We start from the raw sequence: 14994 nt of genomic DNA, 5'->3' as shown, positions 1-14994 counted from the left end.
GGTCTTATCCCACAAGTGCAATAATTATAGTGTTAAATACAGAATGAAATTGCTCAAATTCACATGTGTAAAATTATTTTGGGGACATTTATGAAAAATCTTGGGTACAATATTTTAGAACATCCACATATTCAAATAACAGCCGTCACTTTCCCCACATGTCGAGCAATTCTAAAACTCCCTTTACATTGGATTCGCTACTAAATGAAATACATAAGAATGACCCTTTCAAACCGTGCATGTATCCCCACAATTATTTGATTCTTGTGGCAATTCACACTTGCTAGTCTTATAAATGACAAATAGCTACTATCTATTGGCTCTATAGACGACAAATACGTCTAACCTATTAGAGGCTGTTGGTCTCAATACACACAAATAGCTGTCGCCGAGAGGTACCCTAATGGTGCCAATACGTGTCTAATGGTTCTATAGGTGACAAATAGGTACGACCTATATGTCTTATTGGTGACAAGTAGATGAGGTCAATTGATATTTATTGGTGACAATATAATTCAAATAAGAGCTCTAAAGTCACAATATATCTCTTATAGACCCAATAAGATTTGTCCAAAGGACCAATAGCTTTCTCTATTGGCATTTTTCCTTGGGAAAGGAATCTTGTCTTCCCCTGTTGCATGAGCGCCCAACAGCACTGTAAGGCGCTCATTGGTTTGTTTACACCCTGATGTAGTTCTGCCAGGAGCAGTGTGCGTGCACTTCGGCTATGTATGTAAAAAAGTGTCACCTCATTCAAGTTTTACAAGTCTATTTTCGTAGGGCATTCTGCCATTGCTTGTGACAATCAGTCCACGACGTCGCGGTCCGCAGCTGCCCTGTCACCAACCCTTTAATTTGGAGACACGCCATGCTGTCACTTCTAAGGTTCAAGCCAGCCAATGCTTCACTCAAAATCTTGCTTGCCCATTTGGCTGTCTAAGGCTTTGGCTTCGCGATCAATGCAGGTCCATCTACAGGAAGGTTTGCATTTCTAGCGTTCCATTCAAGAAGCACTCTTCCCACTTAATGGTACATAGAGTCCCGGTTGCGCTTTCGTTGGGCTGAGAAATTTTTCTCCAAGTCGCCCAGTATGGAATCCTTTTATTCAGAAGAGTTGATAATGTTTATGGCGGCATTCCGAATCGTCTTGCAATTTCAGACTTTTGCCCACCTCTCTTTTTCCGCCTCACGTATCTGTTAAACTTTCTGCTCCGATGTCATACACTTTCATGCATGCACCGGTGTTTTCATGTTCACTTGACGGTAACTAAACGCACACAGAGTGCACACGCAACGTCACGCGCTCGCACAGATCTTGCACAACGAATGCGCACGTGTGTCTTCCAAACACTGATGGAAAAAACTTAAAGGACAGGGAGCCCGCCAGTGGTGCCACGTGACAGCACCGGCATAGCCAGCGGCGTAATGGTGAGCAGGCGACATGCTAGCAATCGCCTCCATGCTGGAGTAGGGCATGAAGAAGGGTTGGGGTAAAATCCACGCCATGGAGACCCTCATGCCGTCTGCACCAATCTTCACCAGTCATGGCGATGCTAGCACGAATATCGCTTGCTCAGCCGAAATAAGGCTGCTCGGCACGGGACGTGGACATGTAAAAAAACGCACATGTACCGTACTTCGGTAGCGTGGACGATTGCTCGCCTGCTTTAGGCAGAGCAAGCTTTCGCCATGCTTCCAGTAATATGGTCTAAAATACATATGTTTGGGTCGGGACTGCATGACACTTGGATAAAAGTGATGATTCGAATGAAGCGACTTCGATGTAACGGGTGTTTACTGTACTGCAGAAGCCAGTCATCTGTGCTGCCAGTGTTGGTTGAAATCTACAATGTGTATGAAGCAGCTGTTCTTGTACTTTGTTTTATAATCGTGAATGTCTAAAATTTCTACGTTGCCTTGGGAAGAATCTCTGTCCAAATACACTGTCATGACAACAATTTCTTTCTGCAGGTGTATTTCAGCGTGTGCGTTATTGCGAGATTGACTCATTTTTGATAGCAGCTTGTTATTGGCTTTGCCGTTTAGCGACTGCTTCCTGCGTCTTCAACCCTGAGTCCACTTAGCGTTTTCGTAATTTTCCCCGACATTCTCTGCCCTCTATTTGTTTTCATTCATGGGAAAAAATTGATGTTCTATAGTTATCATTGTTATCGGGTACCTTGCATCACAGTTTCTTATAAGTAGATGATTTAGATGTGGGATATAACATCCCAAAACCACCATATGTATATGAGAGATGCCTTAGAGAAGGACTCTGAAAATTTCGACTACCTGGGCTCTTTAACGTGCACCGACATCTGAACACACAGGCCTAACAGCATTTTTGCATCCATCAGAAATGCAACCGTCGCAGCCGGGATTCGCTCCCGTGACTTGCGGGTCAGCAGTCGAGTACCTTAGCCACCAGACCACCGCGATGGGGCTCCTTATAAGTAGACTACAGGGAACTCTGGCACTAGTGTCTGTGGCAGTGATCAAAGTTCTGCTCCATGCTGCTCCAAACAGTAACATTTGTTAGTAATTTCTTTAAACCTGCTCAGAAACTGCACTAAGAGCTGAAAAATGATGAACTTTTACTGTTTGACCCACTCATTAGCCCTGAAAGAACTGAAAGAAACCTGTACACTGTCATCCCAGTATGCTATTAGTGTGTAGCATTATTAGCTCTGATTTCATTCATGTGACAAAATGTGTCATATCAGCCACATGAGTCATTTTGCAGCTTTTTTTCGCTTTCAGCTCGACATTTAGGTCAGTGCGGTGAACTCATTTGAAAATGAGCAGGATTGATTTTAGTTGATACCGGTTATCTATCTACTGCTCATTTGGCAACAGTTATTTGGGACTGTGGTTAGTTCTAAGCTGTGGTGCTCAGCTTTACCAGTTTCATTTGATTTCTGCTACAAGTACTAGTATTTTAAATATATCGCTCAATTGACAGCACTTTGTTACAACCAGCCATTTTTAAATTATTTGCTTCTTGAAATTTACATTGCTTTTCTGTAAAATATATTTTATAATATATGATAATTTTTACGAGATGCTTTGATGTGCTGCAGAAACAATTAAGGCTGCTTCGAAACAGTAATTTTCCGGCTTCAAAGTATACTAAAAAATAAAATTTCACTTCCTGCACTGCTATGGGAGCTGCAATGCACGACACTTTGTCGAGCATGGGAATTGTTGATAATACACAAATTCGTCTATTCTTCATGCAATCGGCTCTGTTTGGCTTCACATGGCTTGAAGCCACTTTGTCATGAAACAAAAATTAGCGCATGTTCAGCAGTTTCACTCCAGCACCTAGACTTCTTGGGCTCCTCTATTCAAATCGGGTCACAAAGCTCATAACAGTCCATTCTTTTTTTAGAAAAAAAACGAAACAGCAATAAGCAAAGCCACTAGTGCATTCAAAGCTCGTAAGCACAAAGACTATGCTTATTTGTGTAAGTAGGGTAAGGCAAAATGCGGCCAAAAATTTAACATAGTGAACAAAAATTTTTATTTTACTTGTTCCTATTAACCCTACAATGCCTGAATACTGAAACTGCCGAAGGAAATAAAAATTGTTTTCATTTTCCAGCCTTATTTATTAGCAAACGTTAAATGATTCCATAGGTAAATTATCTGAAATGCACCTTTATTGCATACTTTTATGTATGTCTTTATTTCTCCACATGCCAGAGAAGCGAGGACCTTGGAATGAAAAACGTACTTCAAAATTATGCAACATGTCGTGTGCCATGTCTTGAGCGTGAACACATGAGATACACAAAATTATTGAAGATAGAACTTGCGTCATCCAGGCGGAAAAGAACAAAGAAGTAAGCTCTCTTGCATGCGCTTTGTGCTCTCCGCCATCAGTTACAAAACAACTTGTTCTAGCATAAAATATGTAACACAAGCTAGCGCTAGATTTTTCATGCCGACATCTACGTTTCTTGTCAGTACTTCACAGCTGGAATTAAAGGCGGCTTGCGTTCCGTGACTTCCTTGCTCTGAGTTTTTCGTTATGTTGAGAATTCACAACATTAGACAGTAAAGGGTTAAATGTTAGTGCAGGAACATTACTTTGGGTATAAGGTATGTGCTACAGAAACATGACCATGCTGCCACAGATCAGTAGTTCTTCATAAAGAAGAAATGAAAATTGTACCAGGTATCTCATTTTGCCCTAATCTGTGGGGCAAAACAAGACAGTGTGAAAAATATTAAATCTCTTCAGTTGCTCCAGTTGAAGCACTTGCAATGCACTCCGCGGGCGCTCACGCAATTTTCGTAAGCCCACTTCTTGCACTGCGCTAATTGCATCCAGACAGACCCCATTACTCCACAACTCCCTGCATATTAAATACCGCCAGTCTTTCTTTGTGCTGATGTCTTTTTGAACACTTGCTCTTTGTCAGATTATTTAACGATGCAATTCTAGATATGTTCTTACACCTATTTATGCCATTTTGGTACAGAACTGCACGGGCATTTCGTGGCTTTCAATTTCATGAGGCGAGCTTGGTGAGCCGATGAAATGCAGATTTTCTGGTGCTTGTTACTTTTTAAATTTCGTTAAGAAAAAAAATTTTATTACAACTTGATTCGAAGCTGTGCTTGTGAATGACTTGACTTAAAGATTCTGCCAATTTTTCATGCGACTCTTGAGAGCATGCTTCAGAATGCAGAACAACCTCGACACAGTGCGAATGGAGTGAGTCCTGTCCTCAACAGCATTCAGTGCTTTTTCATGCCATTCTCCTGCGAGGAAGCTGTATAATAATGTTTTTGTGCGTCTGAAACCTCCTAAACAATGAAATGAAATATAACACGAGAAAAAGATATTCGAGTGTAAGTAAATGCTTCACTTGACTCATTGGCTACTGCTCTCTCCGCGGCTGTTCCCGCCTGAAATGCTGCTGGAACATTTTTGTGCCCACCGGCGGCATGAGTCAGTGCACCTAAACCGCAATGAAATCAGCAACAAACGTCATACAATAACACACTTTGTTTTATTCGCTTAATAATGATTGACTGCATCTGGTGCTTCAAGTTTGACTTTCGTGAGTGAAAAAGTGGAAAGCACACTGGCATGTGAAGAGAAACTTCACATTTTTCACACTCCCGTAGGCTCTCGGACTTTTCGCTCTGTGCCTTACCAACTAAGGAACGTCTTAATGGATTCTGCTTGACATTGTTTGCTAGAATGTGGTAAGGAAAATTAGCCCATTTGGAGGCTTGTAGGCATATCGGTAAGGCCACGAGAGCGGGTTTTTTCCGCGTTTCATTAGCAAGGCCATGTGTCGAAAAAGCCGGGATCGTACATCCTTCGCCGCTGAAGAAAAAAACTAACAAACAGCTAAAAACGCAAACTATATTCAAATAGCGGATGATATACCAAGCAAACGCAGAGTGCAAACTCAGAACGCTGTGCTGCCATATATAACTTATAGTCAAAAATAAACATTTTCTGTGTGGCCAGCGGTTCACCGTTAACCCTTTCAGCCCTGGATTTTTCATTTCAGTCGGATACACTTTTTGTGTGCATTTTTCTCGTAGTTAGGACCTCAGAAGACCACAAACGAAAAATTGAGCCACTGGTACAAGCATCGTTGGATTAATTAACGTGGCATCAAATTAGGTGATTAGGGCCCAGTGATTGGGAAATGAAAAAAATGGCTTCTTTTTTCCTGCCAATCAATGGTGTACACAAAATGGAAACCAACGTTCTACTTTTCAGCCTAATGCTCACTGAAGCAGCTTCGGTACGTCCTCCCGAAAATGGCGCTTACTCGCCTCAACTTATGCGCCTCGGCTTCACGGAAGACTTCGGTCGCGCTTCTTTGTGGCTGCTACCTCAACAAACGTGCCGCAATATTGGTTTCAATTGCAGTGGGGATCGATGAAGAACTATGCCCCCAAGAATCAGTATTATTGGTTACGTTTGCAGAATACTGGGGGAAATGATGTGCGGTGGTGTCAATTGACATCGCCAGGGCCGAAAGGGTTAAGAGTGCCTTTGGCCTTGCCAACCGGGCCAGCGGATCGCCAACTGCAGAAGCTAGTGGTTTAATAAAACTCTCTTAATGACAACTTGATGCCTTTTTGTTGCGTTTTGGCCCTCTGAAAATATGCTCAAATGAAAAAAAGCTCCACTTTGGCCTCGGGCACCACATAAACTAAGCTATTGATGGTAAGTAGCTAGAAGCATAAGGTAAGGTCATAAATACTTACCTCGTCCCACTCACGCCGCAGTAGCGTCATGCATGAATCTGGAGATATGGTTCACTGGAATTTCAGCCCTTTTTGACAGGTCACTAACACACTCATATTAGTCGCATAAATTTTCCCGCAAAAGAGCTGCAAACAATCAACTTTTACTCATGAAAAGGGAGACAAGTACTAGTACTTATCACTACAAAAGAGAAACCAAGAAAACAGCACGCATTTCTGTGAAGTTTGTCAGCTAAGCACGTTTCCCAACTGAAATGGTTTGCGAAAAGGCTGATAAAAAGTCACTATGATGCCAAATCAGGAAAAATTCAAACTGATACTGAAAGTTCAGTGGCTGCACCGACTATTAAGAAGTGCTAGGTCGACACGAAACATATTTAACATGCCAAAAACGTCTATTCGGAACATTGATCTTCGGTGATCGATTTGAATAGGCGTGGTACTGAAAGAGTCAAGGTGCTTCACTGCTAAACAAAATTGTAGGTGGAGGGCTCTTTAAGCTTTGCCATTAAGAGTTGAACGCAATAGCGGCATGCTGTCCCTAGTGTGTACTTCAATCACTTCGTGCATAATATGATAAGTTATGATATATTCAGTAATATTAGTATGAAACAGCAACAAGTGTAAGCACTCTGGTATAATGGTAAAAATTGGCGATAGAGTGTTTTATGGATTCATTTTAAGAGCGTTAGATGCCCCATGAAATCGGAATTCTGAAGTGGTAGCAGGAAGAACAGTGTGAATAGCCACATGATCGAACATTAAGGCTTAATTTTTGACGCATTATTTTTGTCATCATATAAAATGACATTACGTGACTGTTCTGACATATTATGAAATTATCACGTGGTTAATGGTGTGTTATTGTTGCAACACTACAGAAACATACCAGTTGCAGAAAGTTTTCAGGTGGTAGGAGCAAAGATCGACTGCGCAGAAAATGATGGCTCACAATATTGCGAAGCTTACCAACACAGTACGATTGGCTCTCTCAGACTCCGAGTCTTTTCTGCTCTTCCACCAGGTGTTGCACCAGAAAGGCATAGACTGCACATAACACTTTCATTTACAAAAAAGTGACAGCAAAAAGACGTATTTGCAAACAAGCAAAGTCAAGCGTGTACTTGAATAGATGTAAATGATAGTGTTACGAGGTCGTGACGTGGACCAAGGCAGCAGACTCGATGATCAGATGAACTCTATTCGGGCCGAACTTGTGGCCAACAAATGAAAAGTAAAGTAAGATTAAAGTGATACACACTGGCATGATAGCGGCAAACGGGGCATCGCCGTCGATCAACTGACAAGTGGCGAAGCGCCTTGGCATTTATACACTTGCCATCGAAAGTTCTAGCATTATCGCTAGCGGCACCGTAGGTTTCACAATAATCTGTAATGTTCACAAAGTGGGCATCACCTTAACCAAAAAATCTAGTATAGCCTCGAAGCTTTTCGAACATCGTAGGTGCGGTTTGTGCTGAACGTAGTGTAACGGGGTGGTAACAAACCTTGAGGAAAGGAACGTGGCACTGCTCTCTTCTGAAAAAGGCATCGTCCCGACGCTTTAACAAAACACAAAGGTACAATAATAAAGACAATAAAAATAAGTACAAGCAATAAAGAACAGCAACAACAAACAAAATACAGTCTTCAGGTTCGCGCATGAAATGGCTTGAGGCACACGACATGGACGACTTCAGGTCGAGCATGGTGCCGTTGACATAATGCCGTCGGGAACAACCTCGTTATCGAGTGGGAGGAGACGACGAACTACTCTGTACAGTTCGAAGTATTGTCGTAGAAGTTTTCACTCTGTAGATGTCGGCGTATTGGTGTCCATACCTCTACACTGTCACCAGGCTGGTACTCCACGAAGCTTTGTCGAAGATTTTAACGGCGGCTGTCTCCCATCTGGTGATTCTTGATACGCAGGCGGGTGAGTTGACGAGCTTATTTCACGCGCCGAAGTAAGACGGTGATGTCGAGCTTTTCTTCATCAGCGACGTTTGGCAGCATGGTGTCAAGCATCGTTGTTGGTTTTCTTGCGTAGACCAACTTGTACGCCATAATCTGCGGCGTTTCTTGTACAGCGGTTTTGTATGGAGAGTTTACGTACGGAAGGAAGGCATCCCACATCTTTTGTTTAACATCGACATACATGACCAGCATGTCAGCGATTGTTTTGTTTAGGCGCTCGGTGAGGCCACTAATTAGTCTGGGTGTGGTACGCTCTTGTACAGCGGTGACTTGTCTGGCTGTATGCTATAATCGCTTGGGTTATCTCAGCAGTAGGTGCTGTACCTCTGTCAGAGATGAGGGCCTCCGGGGCGCCGTGACGCAGGACGATGTTTTCGATGAAGAATTTGACTACCACAAATGCACTACCTTTCAGCCGGGCTTTCGTCTCGGTGCAGCGGGTAAGGTAGCTGGTAGCTACGACCATTCGTTTTCTACAGTCGACATCGGGAACGGCCCAAGTAAGTTTGTAATGACATGATCGAACGGACGGCGACCTGGTTCAATGGGCTGCAAAAGTCCTGCTGGCCTTGTCGACGGTGTCTTGCGCAACTGGCAGTCCCGACATGTCCTCACTTGATGAGCGACATCGGCGGCAAAGCATGGCCAGTAGTATTTTTCTTGTATTCTCGTGAGTGTGCGAGAAAAACTAAGGTTGGCCAGTTGTTGGGTCGTTATGCAGTGCCTGAAAAATTTCTGGTCACATTGCCGAAGGCACGACAATAAAGTAGCTGACTCAAGCAGGAGAGCAGTTCTTCACGAGGACGTTGTTCTTCAAGAAAAATGGCGCCCGTCCTCACCTGAAGACTTATGGGAAGACACTGGTTCAACCCTCGACGTATTCCATTAGCCCACTGAGTTCCGGGTGGCCTCGCTGTCTCTCGGTGAAGTCGTCGGCACCTATGATTCCCAAGAAGTACTCATCATCCTTATCATCCCGTGGTGGTGGATTGGCTGGGGTATGAGACAGGCAGTCAGCGTCGGAATGTTTCCTTTCAGACATGTACACGACGGTCATGTCGAATTCTCAGTCTTAGGCTCCATCGTGCAAGGTGGCCTGAAGAGCCCTCCAAGTTAGCTAGCCAACACAGGGCGCGGTGGTCGCTCACAACTTTGAAAGACCTGCCATAGAGATGAGGGTGAAATTTCGACGCTGCCCAGATGATCGCAGGGCACTCCTTTTCTGTTGTAGAATAGTTTGACTGGGCCTTTGATAGCGACCGGCTAGCATAGCTAGTAACCATTTTCAGGCCGTCGGTTTTTTGCACAAGGACGGTGCTGAGTCCTACGCTGCTTGCGTCGGTGTGCACTTCTGTTTTGTCGTACTTATTTATTTAATGCGCAAGTTGCGGTGGTGTCTGCAAGCGTCGTTTGAGTTGCTGAAATGCTTCAATTTGCGCTGTTTCCCACTTAAAATTGATGTCGGTCTTCATTAGTTGCGTTAGTGGCTCAGCGATCTGTGAAAAGTCTTTGACGAAGCGTCTGTAATAGGCACACAAGCCAAGAAATCGGCGCACGGCCTTCTTGTTGGTGGGTGGTGGAAAGGCGGTGATGGCAGCTGTTTTCTGCGGGTCTGGGCACATTCTAGTCTTGCTGATTAAGTAACCCAAAAATAGGAGCTCCTTCTTTGTAAAGGAGCATTTTTCTAGCTTTAGAGTAAGTACAAAAGTCCTGATTGCTTGAAGTACGGATTCGAGGCATAGGAGGTGTTCGTCGAAGCTCAACAAAAGCACTTCGACATCATCCAACTGACCGAGGCAAGTCTGCTACTTCAGGCCAGTCATGACCGTATCCATGACTCGTTGGAAAGCCGCAGGTGCCGAGCAGAGACCAAAGGACATGACCTTAGGCTCGAACAGCCCATCCGGTGTTATGAAAGAGTCATTTCTCGGTCTCTCTCGTCGACTTCCATTTGCCAATAGCCGGTCTTGAGGTCAATCGAAGAAAATACCTCGCATTTTGAAGGCGACATTGGGCGTTATGTATTCTTGGGAGCGGGCACACGTTCTTCTTCGTGATTTTGTTTAGGCGGCGATAGTCGACGCAAAAGCATAGATTTCCGTCCTTCTTCTTCACTAACACCACCGCTTACGCTCATGGACTCTTTCAAGGCTGAATGATGTTGTCACGTAGCATTGCGTAATCTTAACAAAACGATATACTATAGCGTCATAGCTTTTCGAACATCGTAGGTGCGGTTTGCACTGGACATTGTGTAACTGGGCGAAACAAAACTTGAGGAAAGGAATGGGGCACTAGTGTGATGCACCAGTGAGTAGAATAAGCAGCGAAGTATGAAATTTCTATGGAACTATACTCGTATCCAACTGAAAAAAGTGGCTTTTCTTCATCAAAGCACCCCCCCTTTCTAGCTACTGTGTCACGTGACACTGTGGCAGACTGACTTCACCTCATCTTCGTGAAAGGGACCACAAAACAGCATGTCAAAGCGCGTCACAAAGGGTGTCACAAAAACGCCGCGACACCATTGGCTGGCGATTAGTCCTTTGATGGCGAAAAACCTCTTTTTTCTTGATTTGTGTCTGAGTATAGGATGATATACTTAGCCTTGATGAAGTTGCGTGGGTGAGCTCTTCGTATTTTTTTCATTTCCAAAGTTGCGCAGGCATTTCCTTGCTTGATGTACCATTTGCTTTCAATACTAATATTCAAGTACTTAATTTTGGCTACAAACCTCGATAACAAAAGCTAAATGCATGGTTTATACGCAGTGCACTAAGACAAGCTCGCGGCAAGGAGCCTGTCTGTGCAGTTGCCATTAATGAAAACTTGTCATCTTGAAAGATCCTTGTTACCTTCCTTTGTGACAGAGGATTAAGCCGAACCATATTTGTTGTCCGCCATCAAAAACTACTGTTATTACAATATATGCATATTAACAACATGTTACCATGCTCAGATGGAATGGCACTACACATTTGCACAGCTACCTGTTCTTCTATCATCTGCTTTGCTTATTCATAATGAATTACATAAATAGAAGTTTTTGTAGTACATTTCTACGAAAATTCGTATTGTGCAGGCGAATTTTTACTTGTCGTCTAGCCAGCAGGAGAAGTATTTTGATATTTAAAACGGTGACTTCTGCTGCCTCAGCTACGGTAGTGCTGCTTTAACTAGGGCTATGTTGGGTCTGCAAAATTAGCCAGTCTTATTTCTATTTCATTTGTGAACTAAAAAAAAGAACACCAGGCCAGCGCTGAACGCGCAGCACTGTCACAGGAAAAGCTAGAAGAGCGGCCTTTAAGAGCCTTTTTTACACTCTTTGGGTAGCTGCTGCAAGCAAACTTGCAGGGTACCCACTACGCCATTGATCTTTGTGTAATAGGCAGGCATCCGCTATGCCATCTTTCATCAATCCTCCAAGAAGTATGGTATTCGCTAAACACTTGCGTACTGAACATGTTCAGAACTAAGTTCGTCATGCTTGTTTCGCGTGCCATGCGAGAAAAAAATGGACAAAGAGACAGCGTGGCAAAAGACCCACATGACATTTATGATATAACACGCAAAAAAGCTAAAACAAAGTCACATGAATACTTACACAACGCTAAATGAGAAAACAGCTAATATGAATTCTGTAAGAAAAGTCCTAAGGCCTCACTATACGGTGGAATGCACAACTAACATTGAGGTGCAGGGCAGGAGGCAGCGACAGGCAAAGTGAAGCGGGGTGCGTCTTGATGTGCGACGCTGTGCCCACGATGGCACTTGACAGCGTGGATGCAACTACAGTACAGTCAACCCCCATCGGAGACTTAATGCTTCATGCAGGAAATGCCAAGCCTGCGCAGCAAACAGCTTGCGTCGAGACGCGATGCTCGGTGCAACCGTGACCATTAGCCAGGCCACGTCTACCGCTGTGTCGAACAGCTGACTGTGGAGACGCCTCACCGAGATTCGCAATGCCCTCGGCAAGGAACAGAACAGCAGGCCAGGCCACGCCTCAAGGTGCAGTACTCCTGCTTTCAACGTCGCCCCAGGTGGTGGTTGGACGACGGTAATGTTTACGGCCAGGTTCCCTTGGCTGGAACCTGGGCCTGCGGCATCCAACGCTTCGGCCCGCTGTCTTCCATCTGCCGCTGCTTCGACTCGTCCCCAGTCACAAAGCTTCTTGCCACGTAATGCTCACGCGTGGCCCAATCGTGGTACGCCGCCTCTATTGGCCACCACAGGTTATCAGCTGATTGGCTGACCTCACACACAGTTGGCACGAAATCAAATGCGCTCACCGCCATACCTTTGTGATCGACAATGTTTTTTACACTCATCCTGATTCCCTGCTCAAGAAAGTTGTCTGGGGGAGACAACTTTTGACATGTGTAGAAGATGGAATGCACACACACACCGGCACACACACACACACACACAAACACAAAACTACAGTAGTGACAGGTGTTCAGTCTATAGTGGGTAAAAAGGTAGCACTTAGAATGGGAAACAAATACTACCACCACTAAACCCTGCTCAGTGAAGAGTTGTGGCTGAGGTAGTTGGCACCTATGTTGTCGGCGCCCTTGAAGGATCCCTAGTAGCGAAAAATTTTTTCGCAACGTTTTTCCTGCAATTTGTAGCTTTATGTCTTGTAATGCAGTAATTTAGTTGTGAATACCTTGAAATATGGTATAACTAAAGCTAGCATCGTTAATTCAGAACAATTTTTCATCAATTCTAAATGCCCACTTTAATACTATAAAAAACTAGCGCCTTACAGCGGGGTAGCGCGTTAGACTACGTGCGCTCAAGCTTCGGTGACGCTCCACGCGCTGTTTTCAATTATGGGTATTGCGGCTAGTGAAGAACGAAACTATGTGCATGCTTCGAGCATATCCCCCTCAGAAAAAAGAAAAGCATTTCTGGCATACGCAGCCCAAGTCACCTTGGGAGCAGCCCGACAATAGAGCGAGAGGTGTGAGGAACACTAGTCCTCGCTGAGGGCGAATCAGGCTTGGTGGGTGCCCAGCAAACACTTTCTGACGTCGACAATACTTGCTTGACCAGTGGCGTACCAACTTTTTCGCGATTGGGGGTTCTAACAACCTCTATGTGTGTATATGTTTATACATACACACATACCTCAATATTTTTGTATACACACTGATCTCATTAATATTGTGTAGAACACGGGAAAATGAGCCCTTTGTAAAAACACATCGTTGCTTGATATATATATATATATATATATATATATATATATATATATATATATATATATATATATATTTATATATATATATATATATATATATATATATAATATTGAGATCTTACAGACAATGATGTCAAGGAAAGTATAGGGGAAGATTTTAGACCAAATTGTAATGTAAAATTTTGTTGTATCCTGTATATAATACCTGTAGTTTCGGTTTCTGTGTTTGAGTTGGCAACACTGGGTCCTTGTGGTTGTATATATTTGTGGAACGTCTAATAAAAAGCAGAGTCTGCAACCGCTACCCGGGAGTGTGAGGCACGTCACTTGTTCACTACAATGGCGACAAGTGTTTGAACCCCGTCTGAGATAGTTCCCGGAGGATCCACGCCCTCCAGATGGCTTTCGCTGGCATCGCCCCACTGGATACGTTCCTTCCGACATCAGGTCGTCCCGTGCAGCCATGGTTCTGATGGCACGACATGTTCAAGGTATATCTGCTGGCGTCCGGTGCTTCAGAGTTCTCCCCAGAGCGACGCAAGGCTCTTCTACTACCGTCCTTGGGACCGGAAGGCCAACGTATCTTCAATACTCTATTTCGCAGGCGGTCGAAAAGACTGAGGAGGAAGGAACCGGAGCTACGCCCGACGTGTATGACTCCGCAATAGCGGCACTGGATAAGCACTTCGATGCCACCTGCAACCTGGTTGTCGAGCGCCACCGATTTCACCGTCAAATTCAGTTCCCAGGCGAGTCTATTGTAGAATACGTGACCGTGCTAACAGAGCTTGCCGCGATGTGCTCATTTATGTCGCAAGAAGAGTCACTACGTGACTAGTTTGTTGCCGGTGTGTCTTCGCATTGTATTCGGGAACGTCTTCTGTTAGAAGGGTCTTCGCTTTTGTTCAACAAGACAGTTGCTCTCGCGGGTCAAATCGAGCGGGCAGCAGTGGAAATGACGGAATTTTCCGTCTCTGTGCAACCAGTATCTGCGCAGTCAGGCACAAAAGACGGTTCATCGTTGTAGTCACCAAATTCACTGCTGCGTGCTCGCACTTTCAGTCAACGCGATAAGGCAGCTACATCGGGGAACCACCCCCCATCTCGACAGCGCTCTCCATTGAACTCGCAGCAACACGCAAATTCTTCGTATTGCTTCAAGTGTGGTTCTAAACAGCATCGCGCTTCTTCGAAACGCTGCCCAGCTAAAGGAAAAAATGCTTCTTTTGTGGCTGCATCGGACATTTTGAAAACGTTTGCAACCAGAAGCGGTCGCAAGCAGCTGTCCACGATGTTTCAGTACATAGCCCGTTGCAGGATGAAACCGTCGAGGTTCTTGTAGTTCAACAGCCTCTTGCATCCGGAATTCACATTAACATTCAAATCGGGCAGGTCGCTATGAAGCTGTCAGTCGATTCTCGCTCTTCCGTTTCCATTCTTTCAGGCAAGGTGTTTGACCAACATTTCTCTGGTGTGCCGCTTCTTCCTGTTCCTAGTGTGACGCTTCTGGATTATTCCAAAAGACGAATTTTGGTTCGAGGCTGCTTCTTTTCGGAGGTCTTTTT

General features: G+C 44.3%; 1 long non-coding RNA gene across 1 annotated transcript in view; it reads left to right on the top strand.

The window, feature by feature from the left end:
* Positions 1-14994, top strand: part of LOC142784020 (uncharacterized) — a 51029-nt gene that overhangs the window by 2935 nt on the left and 33100 nt on the right. Inside the window, exon 2 of the long non-coding RNA XR_012888563.1 lies at positions 12055-12231. This is a non-coding gene — a long non-coding RNA (uncharacterized LOC142784020). The remainder of the gene's footprint in view (positions 1-12054; positions 12232-14994) is intronic.

Source organism: Rhipicephalus microplus, unplaced genomic scaffold (genome assembly GCF_043290135.1).
Source record: "Rhipicephalus microplus isolate Deutch F79 unplaced genomic scaffold, USDA_Rmic scaffold_13, whole genome shotgun sequence".
Classification (NCBI taxonomy): domain Eukaryota; kingdom Metazoa; phylum Arthropoda; class Arachnida; order Ixodida; family Ixodidae; genus Rhipicephalus; species Rhipicephalus microplus.
This window is presented reverse-complemented; position numbering and strand designations above follow the sequence as displayed.